Below are 15,625 nucleotides of genomic sequence, written 5' to 3'. Positions count from 1 at the left end.
CTGTCCGTCTGTCTGTGGATGATACGCCGTACTGTAAAGTAATCTCGTGCCCAAAGCTTCCTGGAAAGCCACCCAAAACTTCGATGTAAATCGTGGATCTCGATCCGAAATAATGCTCACAGGGACACCGTGGTACTTCACAACCTTCGAGATGAACAACTCCGCTAAACGGCTCAAAGAATACTTCTCTCTTACTGGAATAAAATGAGCCGACTTAGTGAGTCGATCAACAATCACCCAAATGCCGTCGAAGCCATTTTGTGTACGCGGCAACTTATACACAAAATCCATGGTGATATTTTCCCATTTCCACTCTGGAACGGGAAGCGGCTGCAACAACCCAAACGGCTTCTTCCTCTCTGCTTTAACTTGCTGACAAACTGCACATCTGCTCACATATTCGGCTATCTCCCTCTTCATACCCGGCCAATAGTAAAATGGTCGAATGGTATGATACATTTTCGTAGCTCCTGGATGCATAGCGTAAGCCGAGATATGTGCTTCATCGAGAATTTCTTTCTTCAACTCCACACTATTAGGCACGAACATTCTACCCTCTAGCATCAACATGCCATCAGAATCGCGAACTCTGAGGTCTCACCTCCTTCCTTGCTCTCTAGCTTGAATAAGTTCTTGAGTCTCCTGATCAGCTACCTGAACTTCAAGCACCCGGTCGACCAAAATTGGCCTAACTTGGAAATTAGCAAGTAAAGCCACATCTCGGTCCTCCGCTTCTAACCTTACTCCCGTAGCACGCAAGTCCGCCAAAAGAGGAATACGGCTAGCGTACAACGCATTAATGCGGCCCTGTGACTTCCTGCTAAGCGCATCAGCCACTACGTTCGCACGACCAGGATGATAATCAATCGTGCAATCGTAATCACTGAGCAACTCCAACCACCTCCGCTGACGAAGATTAAGCTCCTTCTGAGTAAAAAGATATTGGAGACTCTTGTGATCTGTAAAGATCCTGCACTTCTCTCCGTAAAGATAGTGTCTCCACAACTTCAACGCAAAAATGATAGCAGCCAACTCCAAATCATGTGTAGGGTAATTCATCTCATGAGGTTTCAACTGCTGCGAAGCATAAGCAATCACCCTACCATGCTGCATCAATACACATCCCAGACCATTTAAGGAAGCATCGCTATAAACCTCGAAATCACCACTATCGTCTGGAAGTGCCAAAACAGGTGCATGAGTGAGACAATGCTTTAACTGCTGAAAACTCTGCTCACACCTCTCATCCCACTCAAATTTAACATCCTTCCTCATTAACCTCGTCAACGGCAAGGCAATCACCGAAAAATCCTTGACGAATCTCCGATAATACCCTGCCAACCCAAGGAAACTTCTCACCTCGGTGACGGTTCGCGGTTGTTCCCAGCTCTCTACCGCTGCAACCTTCTGAGGGTCAACCAAAATACCCTGAACAGAAATGACGTGCCCCAAGAACGCAACTTGGTCTAACCAGAACTGGCACTTGCTAAACTTAGCATATAACTGGTGTTCCCTCAACCTTTTCAACACCAAAGTAAGATGTCGAACATGCTCCGCTTTCGACTTAGAATACACCAGAATATCGTCAATGAAGACAATGACAAATCTATCCAAGTAAGGCTGGAATACTCGGTTCATCAAATCCATAAAGGCGGCTGGTGCATTCGTCAATCCAAATGGCATAACCAGAAACTCGTAATGACCATAACGAGTCCTGAACGCCGTCTTAGGGACATCATCCCTACTGATCTTCAGCTGATAGTAACCAGACCTCAAGTCTATCTTAGAAAACACACAAGCACCTCTCAGCTGATCGAACAAATCATCGATACGAGGCAATGGATAACGGTTTTTAATCGTCACCCGATTGAGTTGCCTGTAATCGAAACACAGCCTCAAAGTTCCATCCTTTTTCCTCACAAACAGCACTGGAGTGCCCCAAGGCGAAGTACTAGGCTGGATAAATCCCTTATCCACTAACTCCTGCAGCTGAACTTTCAATTCTCTTAACTCCGCGGGAGCCATACGATAAGGAGTTAAAGAAATGGGATTGGTACCTGGAAGTAATTCAATAGTGAACTCTACGTCTCGATCTGGGGGTAAACCAGGTAAATCCTCAGGGAATACATCAGGGAAGTGTCTGACCACTCTCACATCCTCAACTCTACCCGGAGCGGCCTCATCTAACACCACATGAGCCAGATACCCCTGACAACCCTTAGTTAACAACTTCTTCGCTCGCAGCGCCGAAATAACGCCATGTCTCACCCCACTCTGCTCACCCACGAAAGTAACCACAGGTAGTCCAGGTCGGTGAAATGTAACTACTTTCCCGTAACAGTCAATGTTGGCACGATAGAAGTGCAACCAATCCGTGCCCAAAATCACATCAAAGTCCACAATATCTAACGGGATAAGATCGGCTGACAGAGTAACACCCTCTACGATCACTGGACACCCTGGATACACACAATCTACAACACAACTCTCTTCTCTAGGCATAACAAACTCTAAATCATACCCTAGAGGTGTGGGGCGAGGTTGCGTCACTTGAGCAAACGTATGAGAAATTACGGAATGTGTAGCTCCACAATCAATTAAGACTCTAGCGAAACAACCGAGAATGTTCAACGTACCCATAATCAAGTCCGGGTTGTTCTGAGCGTCCTGCAAAGAAATATTGTGAAGACGCCCCTGTCCCTGCTGACGCCCGCTGCGGCCTCTGCTCGCCTGAACGCCACGTCCCTGAGCACCACGCCCCTGACTGGGCTGGCCCGACTGTCTCGAAGACCCTGCACTGCTAGTGGCAATCTCCCCCTGCTGATACTGTCCTCCCTGATACCACTGTGAACCACCCGCTGGAGCTGGAGGATACGGCATATAGCCGCCTGAATACTGGGGATAGCCACCCTGGGAATAGGGATCCTGAGGGTACTGATACTGCCCCGGAGCATAAGGGACAGCATCACCCTGATAGTGGTAAGCACCACCTCGACTCGTCTGGCCGTAGCTACTAGGACCCTGGATCTGCTGGAGTGGTACAGGCGGTGGCATAAAAGTCTGCTGTGGTTTCTGCTGCTGCTGACCCTGGGGACAATTCGCCGCTCTATGTCCCACCTGTCCGCATGTGAAGCAACCGTTGCTGCCGCGTCTACACTCGCCGAAATGCCGGTTGTTACACCTACGACAAACTGGGGCTCTGCCTCGCCCACCATCGCCCTGCCTCTGGCCTCTAGCGCCACCAGAAAATCTACCCCCACGACCCTATCCAGTGGCACTGAAGCCACCACTCGAAGAACTAGAACTAGCTCCACCTCTCTTGAAGTTCTGAGTCTGACGGGGTCCGAGCGATGCCTGACCTTTGCCTTTGTCATCTTTCTTCTGGTTGCTGTCCTTCTCTTCATCAGTATCGCTCGACATATTCTCCGAATCCTCGATCCTCAGCAGTATCTCATAGAAGTCCCGGTAAGTCTCGCTGTGGACAGTAGACGCCATGGAACGCCACTTCTTCCTAGTGCCCAGACGGAAAAGACGGAGCATCTCCGCCGGATTACCAGCGACATCAGGGTGATAACGGGAAAAGTCCGTAAACTTCCGGTAGTACTCATTCGCTGACATCTTCCGCTGTTTCAGTTCGGAAAACTCCTGTTTCTTACGGTCAATATACTCAGGGGGCACATACCTTCTCCTAAACAACCCCGTAAAAACACTCCACTCAACCCTCTAATCCGGAGTCAACCTACGAAGCTCCTGCTCCCACCAAGCTGCCGACTCCATATCTAGAAACCATGCGGTCGTCTCGACCCATCTCTCCATAGGCAAGTTCCCCTGATTATGCAGCACCCAGAAAGTCTTCTCTATGTGTTCTAGCCAGCGCTCTGCGCTCTCGGGCCCCTCATTGCCCTTAAACTTATCCAACTTCAAATTATACATGGTCTCCAGAGGAGTCCTCTGGGGAGGGCGCATCACTGACTGAAGGGCTGTAGCAAAAGCTTCCCCCAACTGAGTAATATCGGGGAATATAGGCTCAGAAGAGCGACGGGGTTCCCGACGAGGCGGCATAGTTCTGACAGAAGACACCAAAGTTATTAGAATACTCACACAGACACAGGACTGCCAAACCTAGGCTCTGATACCAAACTGACACACCCCGACCGAAATCGGAGCGTGCTGGCCGTCACACAAAGGTGACGTAGCCATGTGCACATGCGGAAGCTAATAAAATAGTAATATAAAAGTACGAACAATTAAAAACTAGCATACAAAGTACTAGAATAAGTGCTAGTGAGTGAGATACAAGTTCAGAGCAGGTCTATAGCAGCCCAAATAAAACGATAACAGTAGCACGCCCGAAGGCAGCCCTACAATAAGGAGTGTCTGTCAGAACGCCGAAGAGCTCTTAAAGGAAACCACCGCAACAGCTAAGCAACTAGAACCTGGAGGGGCGCAAAACAAAAGCGTGAGTGGGCAAAAACAAAGCTTTCGAAAACCATTTATAAATTACTTACTAACCCCTCGCCGTAAAACCTGTATACTTCCCAGAAAATATATATATACATAATACATATGCCAAATATGCTCAGGGTATATCAATCATGCTCGCTAATATACCATGCCGAATTCTCATAACGATATGCAAGTGCCCAGGTATAAACATAATCAATATCATGTAATCTGGTAGCCGGAGTCACCTACGTGACCTGTACGGCTACATCTAGAGCTCAAATCTCAATCTCAATAACTAAACCTGCCCACGAGTCGGAACCACCTAAAGTGGTCTGTACGACAGGCCTGGGTGTAATACATATATACGCTCTAGTGCTACGATCACGTGAAGGCTGTGCGAATAATCGCGGGTCACCTACGAGTCGGAACCATCTAATGTGGTCTGTACGACAAGCCTATGCACCTAACTTGGATCCAAGCTGAGCGTGTGGTGCGGGAGGTGAACATCACGTGAAGGACTGTGCCCTACTCTGGGCGGGAGCACTAACACCGGGGGTGCAGGTTATGAGCTCTCTAGGCATCTCAAACCACTACGGAAACATAAACGTGAATGTCACTTACCTGGCACTTACCTGTGCGTCCACAGCACCCAATATGCATATGTATATGTATGCCACTAATAATGCATGCAATAATGCCTAAACGATAATAATAAAGTGCATGGCATAATGTAATTAACCCTTTTTAATCAATTTCTGGGAATATAATTGTATATAGGTATATACGGAAAACAAAAGCCCACTCACTGATACGTGGTAGGGTCGTAGCCCCCTTGCCTCGTGTGACCACGCTCGTCCTCGGGGTACGTGTCACCTATATGCGAAACAACTATAAAAACGTTAACTTTAAAGCACATAACCCGTTTCTCGTAATAACTTCTCATACAATGCTCAAAATGGACAAATGAATATACCAACGTGCTCTACACAACCTCGGGATCACAACCATATTTTTAAAATAATTTTTGGACCCCGCACGCGCCCCCACGCGCCAGCACAGGCACGGACCCACGCGCCCCCACGCGCGGTCACGTGCCAGGCATACTGACGGTGTCAACAGACGCCGTCAGGAATATTCCGTCAGTTTGACGGAATATTCTGTTAAATCTAACCGGATGCCGTCACTGCCGTTGGGAATATTCCGTCAAACTGACGGAATATTCCTCTTTCTTCTCCGATCAACTCTCGCCGGACTCCGGTCGCCGGAAAACCGGGAAAAGTTTAAACTCACTAATCTCCCTCGTTTCTCAACCGTTTTCTATGATTCTTGGACCAAAAGAAAGCCCTAAACTAGTAGAATCACGTTGGACCACTTTTAAAGGCTAAAAGTTACGCGATCATACCTGTCTCAAAACTCGAAAACCGGCCAACTTCGAACCAGGCCTTCCCGACGTCCAAATTCGTCCAACGAGCTACTCCGACGCTCCTTAGGACTTCACCAACACACCTACAAGCTTCAAATGTCCAAAAACTAAGTAAATTAATGTTGCATGAACAGTGCTCAAAACGGACATCGCGATATCGACGTGAAAACGTCGAAGTTCTTACCTGAAAATGGTATATTCGTGCTCCCCTCGACCTCACGATCACAACTGCACCCTTGGTTTCCTCGATCTGCTACGGTTTAATGGTCCTTGGTTTGTGTCCGTACGTTTACAGGGGAAGTGGAAGCTCGGGGGAGAGAAAGAGAGACACGGGAGAGAGAGACAGAGAGAAAGGGAAGGGCAGAGAGTGTGTAGGTGTGTGTGTGGCCCAACACATGCCACAACACACAACACTACCCCACAACGTGACGAAAAACACTCTAGGGCAAAATAGTAAATTCCACGCGTACGTGTTAATAATCCCGGGACGGGATGTCACATATTTTCTGTGATTCTGTGTTTTCTAAAGTTGTTGCATGATCTCATTATTCCTTGCTTGGTTGCTACTTAGGATGCAATTGTATCATGATAGAACTAAATGCCAGAACTTATATCCGTTTCATTCAAAGCATGACATTGAATTGCATAACATATATCAAGATGAAGTTGTGTAGTTGCCACCATAACCAAATAGCCTTACTTCCCATATTTCGTATTTGTTGTAAGTTTTAACCCCGTTGAGCCTCGTTTAGCCTATTTTCTTTGCTAACCACATCACCCCTTACCTAGCCTAGAGTAGGACCATCCGTACCCTTTGTTCTTGAAAGATAGTGAGCATGACTTAATTGAATTCCTTTTTATTAATATGTTGCAGAAAATAAGTGTGGGGGAAGGGATTTTTGTGTGTATGTATGTGCCTAAGTCTTAAAGGAGGCACGAAAAAAAAGAAAAAAAAAAAAAAAAAAAGTGAAAATAAGTGAGAATGGACTCACAAGTGTGATTGTTGATGAAAGGGCCCAAAAAAAAAAAAAAAAAAAAAGTTTGAATATGGCCCTAAGTTTTGTGACTTCCCCTTGGGTGTTCAAAGTTAACTTCTGCGTTCTAAAGGGAATTCTAAGTGTCTAATTCAATACTTTGCTCACTATTGCTTTAAGAACGTTTGTGTACTCTACCTTTCTTTGTTAAACCATTACCCTTAGCCCCGTTACATCCCTCAACTTCTATCTTGAGTGTTATGTGTTTCAATTTGCGGAGTTTGAAATTGATATGAGCTTATGGAATCACTGGTTCTCATTCTAAGTAGTAGCATTCCATTCATGAGATCATATTCATGTCATTATCGTAAAATCCAGAAAATGCTTTCTTTGTTATAACATATGTGAGATACTAGTCTTTCATGTTTACATCAATCTTCTCACATATACCTAGTGTAGGGAGTGTAGTCAGAAAATCTGTGTGAAAAACGAGTGCATATCTTGTAAGGATTTGAGCAAATTCTCTAAGGCATGTTACTACATTCAAAACATGGTTTTAAATGCTTAATTGTGAAATAGTATGTGGTGACTATGATTAAGAATGTACTTAAGTGTGAAGATGACTAAAATCTGTGAGAATGATGATTTTTAACCTGTCATGTGCATTGGAAATCCCTAAGACGGTTGTTGGAAGGTTTAGGTTGTGTTTTACGTGTTTAGTGTCGTTTTGTTTATTTGTTTTTATTCTGTTTTGCTCGAGGACTAGCAAAAGCTAAGTGTGGGGGTATTTGATAGGAGCATATTCATGCGACTTAAATGGCTTGTTCTCGTGCATTTACGTTATGTTTCTCTCGTTATTTTAGTCCTTTATGCTTCTTTTGTGTGTTTTCAGGTTCTAAGGGCCTAGGGAGCAAGAAAGTGCATTTTGAGGCCATTTGGAGCATTTTTGGGCATGGATTGGATAGCTTATCCATGGAGCCAAGAGGATGGACGAATTTGAAGGCCTTGTATGCACTTGAAGACACAACACATTATGCCATACAAACCAACCTATTTTAGGCCCATTCTATGTACTTAAACCCTAGCCCTTTAAACTAGTTCATTTATCACTTATCAAACCATTCACTTATCACTCACCACATATCATATATTTATTACTTATCATATCATTCATTCATCTACATATCAATAACCACATATCATTCATTCATTACTTATCATATCATTCATTCATCTACATATCAATAACCACATATCAATAACCACTTATCTTATCACTCAACATATCATACACTTATCACTCATCACACTTCATTATTACACCACCATTCATTCTTTAAAACACAAACAACATTCACATGCAAACACAAGCTTTAACCAACAAACAAAACAGCCAACACATGCACCAAAACACCTTTGCCGTGGCCTTCACTCCCCCTTGCATTTTCAGCCATTCCACTTCATCATTACACCACCTTCTCCATCTTTAATCACATGCACCACTAATTCAACACATGCACTTGTTCCTCCATTAAATCAACCACATTCATCACCAAAGAACCTTTGTGCCGTGAGTTCCATTGCATTTCCAGCATCCTCACATGCATTCCCTTCACATTCACCCACATGCACATTCAATCATTCACACATCCACCACTCATTCTTCATCATTTCAACCACCTACATGCATTAATTATTAAACTCTTCATCATTGCATCCAGAAAATGAGCAAGAAAGCTTCCCAAACACATGCAAATCCATCTATGTCGTGGGTTCCCTTTGCTCCCCTTGTGCAATTCCAGTTTTCACATGTGTCCTAGCTGTTTTTCCATCATTCCTCCACACAAATGCTTAAACAAACAGCCATATGTTCCCTCCACCACCCCTATAAATACCCTAGCATTCATTCATTCACTGCCCATTCAATTCATATCTCATATTTCCATTCACAACACTTCACACAACACAAATACCATTCCATTGCCGTGAGTCCCACTTCATTTTCTGCATATTTTCTCTTCATTCTTCCATCTCCAACCACTCCCTACTCCATTCCACATACACCTAAAGCCCTTAAGCTCACCTTAGACTTTGTGCTACAACAACGAGGAAGAAAAGAGTGCTTAAACGTTCATACAATTCAAGTTTGAGTTGTTGGAATGTTTAGGTGTTTCTTTGATTTCAAAGTTTAAATTTAATTCTCTTTGTTTTGTACGTATGAGAAGGGAAGAGAAGAGTGCCTAAACGTTCATACAATTCACGTTTGAGTTGTTGGAATGTTTAGGTGTTTCTTTGATTTCAAAGTTATGAGGAACTAAACCCCCTTTAGCTAGGGGGTGATTTGAAACTATGTTTATATTTGCATTTTGAATTGATTACGTTTGGTTGGAATTTCATAAGTTGTGGATTCAATTCGTTTAACTGTTTGATTGATAACTTATTTATGTATGTTCATTGAGATTGCAAGCTTAATTTTCATGCATAAATATGACGCTAGAATATAAGTGAATTTCACCTAATCGTTATGAACTTATATTCACAAGTAGTAGAGGTTGCTTATAAACAATCGCGTTAAACGAATTCTTGGCATAAGTTTCATGCGTATTCCATAGTAACGAATGCCTCGTCGATGTTTATGATTTCCGTTGAACTTAATGATCTTGGTTAAATGTCTCTATCATGCGTATTCCATAGTTAGGGACTTTGATTAAGAATAATTTGGTTGTAATGCGTATTCCATTCAATCCAACGAATTTAGGGAAATCTGAAAGTTAATCTAAGCGGATCTAATCAACTTGGAGCATTGAGTTTCACAACTTATCGAAAGACCAACTGAGAATCAATTTTGTTTGCAAGTGTAACATGTGTGGAGAAGAACCCCTTGGCTATTCCATCATCCATATTTTTTTTATCACATTCATATTTACATTTTGCCTTTAATTATATTCTGTCTTTTTTTTAATATCGTCCAACCACAATTCCCCCCCTATTTTGTTAAGTCTTAATCATTCGTATTTGTTTTATTTTTGTATCTTTAAGCTTGTGGAGTCATAAACAATTGCAAATTCGTCTAAATCAAGTTCTAGCTTCTTTTTGAGTCAATTTGATTGTTTTAGACAATTTGAGTTTTTCAAAGCCTTTCTGAGTCATAGTAGTCTTGTTAAGAGTATTTTAATTTAGTTTTTATGTTTTTAAGTCAATTTAGAAGGTTTTAGCAAGCCCTCCTAATCCCCGGTCTAGAACGATCCCTCACTTATCCATTCTACTACAATTGTCAAACGAGGGTTTAATTTGAGTGTCAAGTAATTCTCGCATCAATCCCTAGCTTCATCTCCATTGGTACTATCTCATTTTATTAGCTGTTGATTCATTCATTTTGTGTTTACTTCATTTCCTTATGCTTTCAAGTTACAACAACAAATCTGCCTACATTGATTAGTTTTATTTCTCTAGTAAAGAGTTCTTGCAAAACAAGTGATTATATAGGTCCAATTAGTCCCTGTGGATTCGACACCCTTACTTGTGCCATTATACTAAACATATTCTAGCATGAAGAAGGAAAACAACAATCAAAATGGCGCCGTTGCCGGGGACTGATTTCAGTCCCTTGTAATTGCTTGTTTGCTATGTAAAATTTGTTCATTTCATTGTTGTTTGCTAGTTAAACTTTGTTCTTTTCATTGTAGGTAGATTCTTGATTTTCATTCAAACTTGTGTTACTTTGTTTCAGGTAGTATATGTCAAATAAACTTGTTGAGTTAGGCCAAAGAATTGAACGGTTGAAGGGCCACACTTTGGACAACTTTGTGCCATCAAGTTCATCCATTATCCGTGAAGAAGAGGAAGGGAATTCACCTAGTTCAACAAGTAAAGAATCTGAGCAATTTAATTGGGAAGGAGAAGAGGAGATGGCGGGCAACGAAGATGAACTTCGAGCTTTGGAGGACTTTGCTCAACCAATCATACCAAATTCACCTTCATGCATCTTGCTGCCCACAGAAGCTAGAAACTATGATCTCAAATCTTCACATTTCCATATGTTTCCTTCATTTTATGGCTTACCTAATGAAGACCCTTTAGCTCATATTAAAGAGTTTTACAATGTTGTGAGTGGTTTACCTTTGCAGGGAGTAAGTGAAGCAAATTTGAGGATGAGAGTGTTTCCTTACACCTTGAAAGATAAGGCCAAGAGTTGGTTGATGACTCTAACACCAGGTTCCCTCACTACATGGGATGCCGTGGCTAAGAAGTTCTTGGAGAAGTTCTTTTCCACTCAAAAGACAGCCACATTAAGGGGACAAATATTCAACTTCAAACAAGATGATGGAGAACCTTTCAATGAGTGTTGGGAGCGTTTTAAATGCCTCTTGATACAATGTCCACACCATGGGTTACCTTTTCACTTACAAATGCAAATTTTCTATGATGGACTAACCCAAACTTGTCAATCAACTGTTGATAATGCAGCAGGTGGAGCATTGAAGAAAAAGAATGCTCAAGAGTCATATAACATTTATGAGATGTTGGGGTCTAATGCTCAACACAAAGATTTAAGGGGTAAGAAAGTTGGAGTCTATGAAACAAGTTCTAATCATGAGCTTTTGTTGCAGGTAGCTAACCTAGAAAGGAAGCTTGAATCCGTGCTCAACATGGTGCCAAAAGCAAATGAAGTGTGTGCCATTTGCAACATACTGATAGGAGCATATTTATGCGACTTAAATGGCTTGTTCTCGTACATTTACGTTATGTTTCTTTAATTATTTTAGTTCTTTATGCTTCTTTTGTGTGTTTTCAGGTTCTAAGGGCAAAGTATGCAAAAGGATGCCTTTTGGAGCCTTTTGGAGCAAATTAGAGATTGGAATGGATATCATATGCTTGGAGCCAAAAGGATGGACGAAATTGAAGACTTGAAGTAGGAAAGTTAAATCCTAAAAAGACCTCATGTTTGAGCATCATTGAAAACTCCTACGCATTTTAGAACACAAAAACAACATTCCTAGCAACCTTAGGACATTGTCGTGTGTTTCCTTGTGTCTCCCTTCCTTGCCATGCAAGGAAGGGCTTTGTTCCCTATTTTAAATACTTAAACACTACCACTTATCATTCACCACATATCATTCACCACTTATCATATCATACATTCATTTATCACTTATCATAATCATTCACTTATCACTTAACATATCATACACTTATCACTTATCACTCATAATCACCTACAACATCCACCTACTTCACCTACAACATCCACCTACTTCACCTACAAATGACATAGCCATATGTTCCCTCCACTACTCCTATAAATACCCTTGCATTCATTCATTCATGGACATCTCATTTTTCATACACAACACACCACAAACACTTCCATCTTCTCCCTAGCCGTGAGTCTCTCCATTTTCTACACCATTTTTCCATTCCCCTTCCACTTCTACACCACTCCTCATCCATTTCCATAATCCCCTAAACCTCACCTTAGACCTTGTGCTACAACAACGAGGAAGATAAGAGGGCCTAAACGTTCATACAATTCAAGTTTGAGTTGTTGGAATGTTTACGCGTTTCTTTGATTTCAATGTTTAAATTCAATTCTCTTTGTTTTGTAATATGAGGAATGGAAGAGAAGAGTGCCTAAACGTTCATACAATTCAAGTTTGAGTTGTTGGAATGTTTAGGTGTTTCTTTGATTTCAAAGTTATGAGGAACTAAACCCTTTTTGGCTAGGGGTGATTTCAATACCATGATTATTTATGTGATATGAATTGATGAATTCCGGTTATGAACTCTTGATTCGTGAATGCAATTGGCTTAACTATTTGATGATTAACTTATTTGTGTTTGTTGATTGAGGGTCGACACTTAATTAGCATGCATGAATATGTGGCTAAAGTTTAAGAAGGTTTCACATAATCGTTACTAACTTATACTTGAAAGTAGTGAAGGTCGCTTGTCACGATCGCGTTAAGTTTAATTCTTAGCATGAGCAACATGATGTCATAGTTGCAAATGCTTTGTCAATGCTTATGGTTTTCATTATTCTTAATGATCTTCGATTGTATCTCTATTATGATGACATGTAGGGAACTTTTGAGAATGTTTTGGGTTGTCGAATGATGCCATCCAATCCAATAATATAAGGAAAATCTGAGGGTTAACTAGTGATGTCACGGTTAATTTGGGGCATTGTCGTTCATAATTCAATGAAGGAATAACTGGAAATTGATTCATATGCATAAATATCATGTGTAGAGAAAGAACCCTTAGCTAGCTTCCCATCCATTCATTTCCGTCAAATCCATATTTACAATTTGTTTTGTTTCCAAGTATTCATTTTAGTTTAAATTCGTCCAAATCCAATTCCCCCCTATTTCGTTGAAGTCTTAGTCTTAATCTTTCTTATTTTTAGTTTTGCTTTCTTCGAGCATTAAATAGTGTTTTATATTGTGTTTTTATGTTTTTAAGTCAATTTAGAAGGTTTTAGCAAGCCCTCCTAATCCCCGGTCTAGAACGATCCCTACTTATACTTATACTACAAATCGACAAAAAGAGGGTTTAATTTGTATGCGTATAATTCTCGTATCAAATTTTGGCGCCGTTGCCGGGGATTAGAAAATTTGCTAATTGATAGGAGCATATTCATGCGACTTAAATGGCTTGTTCTCGTGCATTTACGTTATGTTTCTCTCGTTATTTTAGTCCTTTATGCTTCTTTTGTGTGTTTTTAGGTTCTAAGGGCCTAGGGTACAAGAAAGTGCATTTTGAGGCCATTTGGAGCATTTTTGGGCATGGATTGGATAGCTTATCCATGGAGCCAAGAGGATGGACGAATTTGAAGGCCTTGTATGCACTTGAAGACACAAAACAATGGCCCTAACCCAATTACATTCACCTTGCCTTGGGCTTAACACAAACACCATTCCTTGCCATGCAAGGGGGAGCAATTTGGGTCCATTTCATGTACTTAAACTCTAGCCCAATCCACAATCACTTCAAAGCCATGCAAAACCTTTCAACACCCTTTAATCATCCCCCTTTAAGTTATGATTTTATTTCCTAACCCTACATGCATTATTTATTAGTATCTTTACAAGACATTATCATTGCATAACATTCCATTTCCACCTCTTTCCCACCTAATTCACATGCCTTCATTCATTCTTTATTCCACTTACACTCATCATCACACACCTTAGCAATCAACACATGCAATCACATGCATCACAACCACAAAGAACCATCCCCAAAACACTTTGCCGTGAGTTCCCACTCCCATTTCCAGCTTTCCATAACTTTTCCTAGTTGTTTTATTACATACATTCCCCCTTCATTATTCCAAACACATGCACCCATAATCATTCATCCCCTCCTAGCTGCAATATTCCCTCTTTTGTTCCCCCATTTCACCTATAAATAAGCATCCAACACTCCTCAAAATTCACTTACTCTTCCATACACATTTTCAGTTACAAACACCAAGCAACAAACCCATTCCTTTGCCGTGAGTCCCACTTCATTTTCTGCATATTTTCTCTTCATTCTTCCATCTCCAACCACTCCCTACTCCATTCCACATACACCTAAAGCCCTTAAGCTCACCTTAGACCTTGTGCTACAACAACGAGGAAGAAAAGAGTGCTTAAACGTTCATACAATTCAAGTTTGAGTTGTTGGAATGTTTAGGTGTTTCTTTGATTTCAAAGTTTAAATTTAATTCTCTTTGTTTTGTACGTATGAGAAGGGAAGAGAAGAGTGCCTAAACGTTCATACAATTCACGTTTGAGTTGTTGGAATGTTTAGGTGTTTCTTTGATTTCAAAGTTATGAGGAACTAAACCCCCTTTAGCTAGGGGGTGATTCAAAACTATGTTTATATTTGCAATTTGAATTGATTACGTTTGGTTGGAATTTCATAAGTTGTGGATTAAATTCGTTTAACTGTTTGATTGATAACTTATTTATGTATGTTCATTGAGATTGCAAGCTTAATTTTCATGCATAAATATGGCGCTAGAATATAAGTGAATTTCACCTAATCGCTATGAACTTATATTCACAAGTAGTGGAGGTTGCTTATAAACAATCGCGTTAAACGAATTCTTGGCATAAGTTTCATGCGTATTCCATAGTAACGAATGCCTCGTCGATGTTTATGATTTCCGTTGAACTTAATGATCTTTGTTGAATGTCTCTATCATGCGTATTCCATAGTTAGGGACTTTGATTAAGAATAATTTGGTTGTAATGCGTATTCCATTCAATCCAACGAATTTAGGGAAATCTGAAAGTTAATCTAAGCGGATCTAATTAACTTGGAGCATTGAGTTTCACAACTTATCGAAAGACCAACTGAGAATCAATTTTGTTTTGCAAGTGTAACATGTGTGGAGAAGAACCCATTGGCTATTCCATCATCCATATTTTTATCACATTCATATTTACATTTTGCCTTTAATTATATTCTGTCTTTTTAATTTAATATCGTCCAACCACAATTCCCCCCCCTATTTTGTTAAGTCTTAATCATTCGTATTTGTTTTATTTTTGTATCTTTAAGCTTTTGGAGTCATAAACAATTGCAAATTCGTCTAAATCAAGTTCTAGCTTCTATTTGAGTCAATTTGATTGTTTTAGACAATTTGAGTTTTTCAAAGCCTTTCTGAGTCATAGTAGTCTTGTTAAGAGTATTTTAATTTAGTTTTTATGTTTTTAAGTCTATTTAGAAGGTTTTAGCAAGCCCTCCTAATCCCCGGTCTAGAACGATCCCTCACTTATCCATTCTACTA

At 40.9% G+C, this 15,625-nt stretch overlaps 1 non-coding gene across 1 annotated transcript; it reads right to left on the bottom strand.

The window, feature by feature from the left end:
• Positions 1-11,125: 11,125 nt before the first annotated feature.
• Positions 11,126-11,236, bottom strand: LOC148698553 (small nucleolar RNA R71). The gene has a single exon (XR_015960257.1). It is a non-coding gene; the product is annotated as a small nucleolar RNA R71 (small nucleolar RNA).
• Between the last annotated feature and the right edge of the window lie 4,389 nt (positions 11,237-15,625).

Source organism: Pyrus communis, chromosome 2 (assembly GCF_041283825.1).
Source record: "Pyrus communis isolate YQ-2024b chromosome 2, ASM4128382v1, whole genome shotgun sequence".
Classification (NCBI taxonomy): Eukaryota; Viridiplantae; Streptophyta; class Magnoliopsida; order Rosales; family Rosaceae; genus Pyrus; species Pyrus communis.
This window is presented reverse-complemented; position numbering and strand designations above follow the sequence as displayed.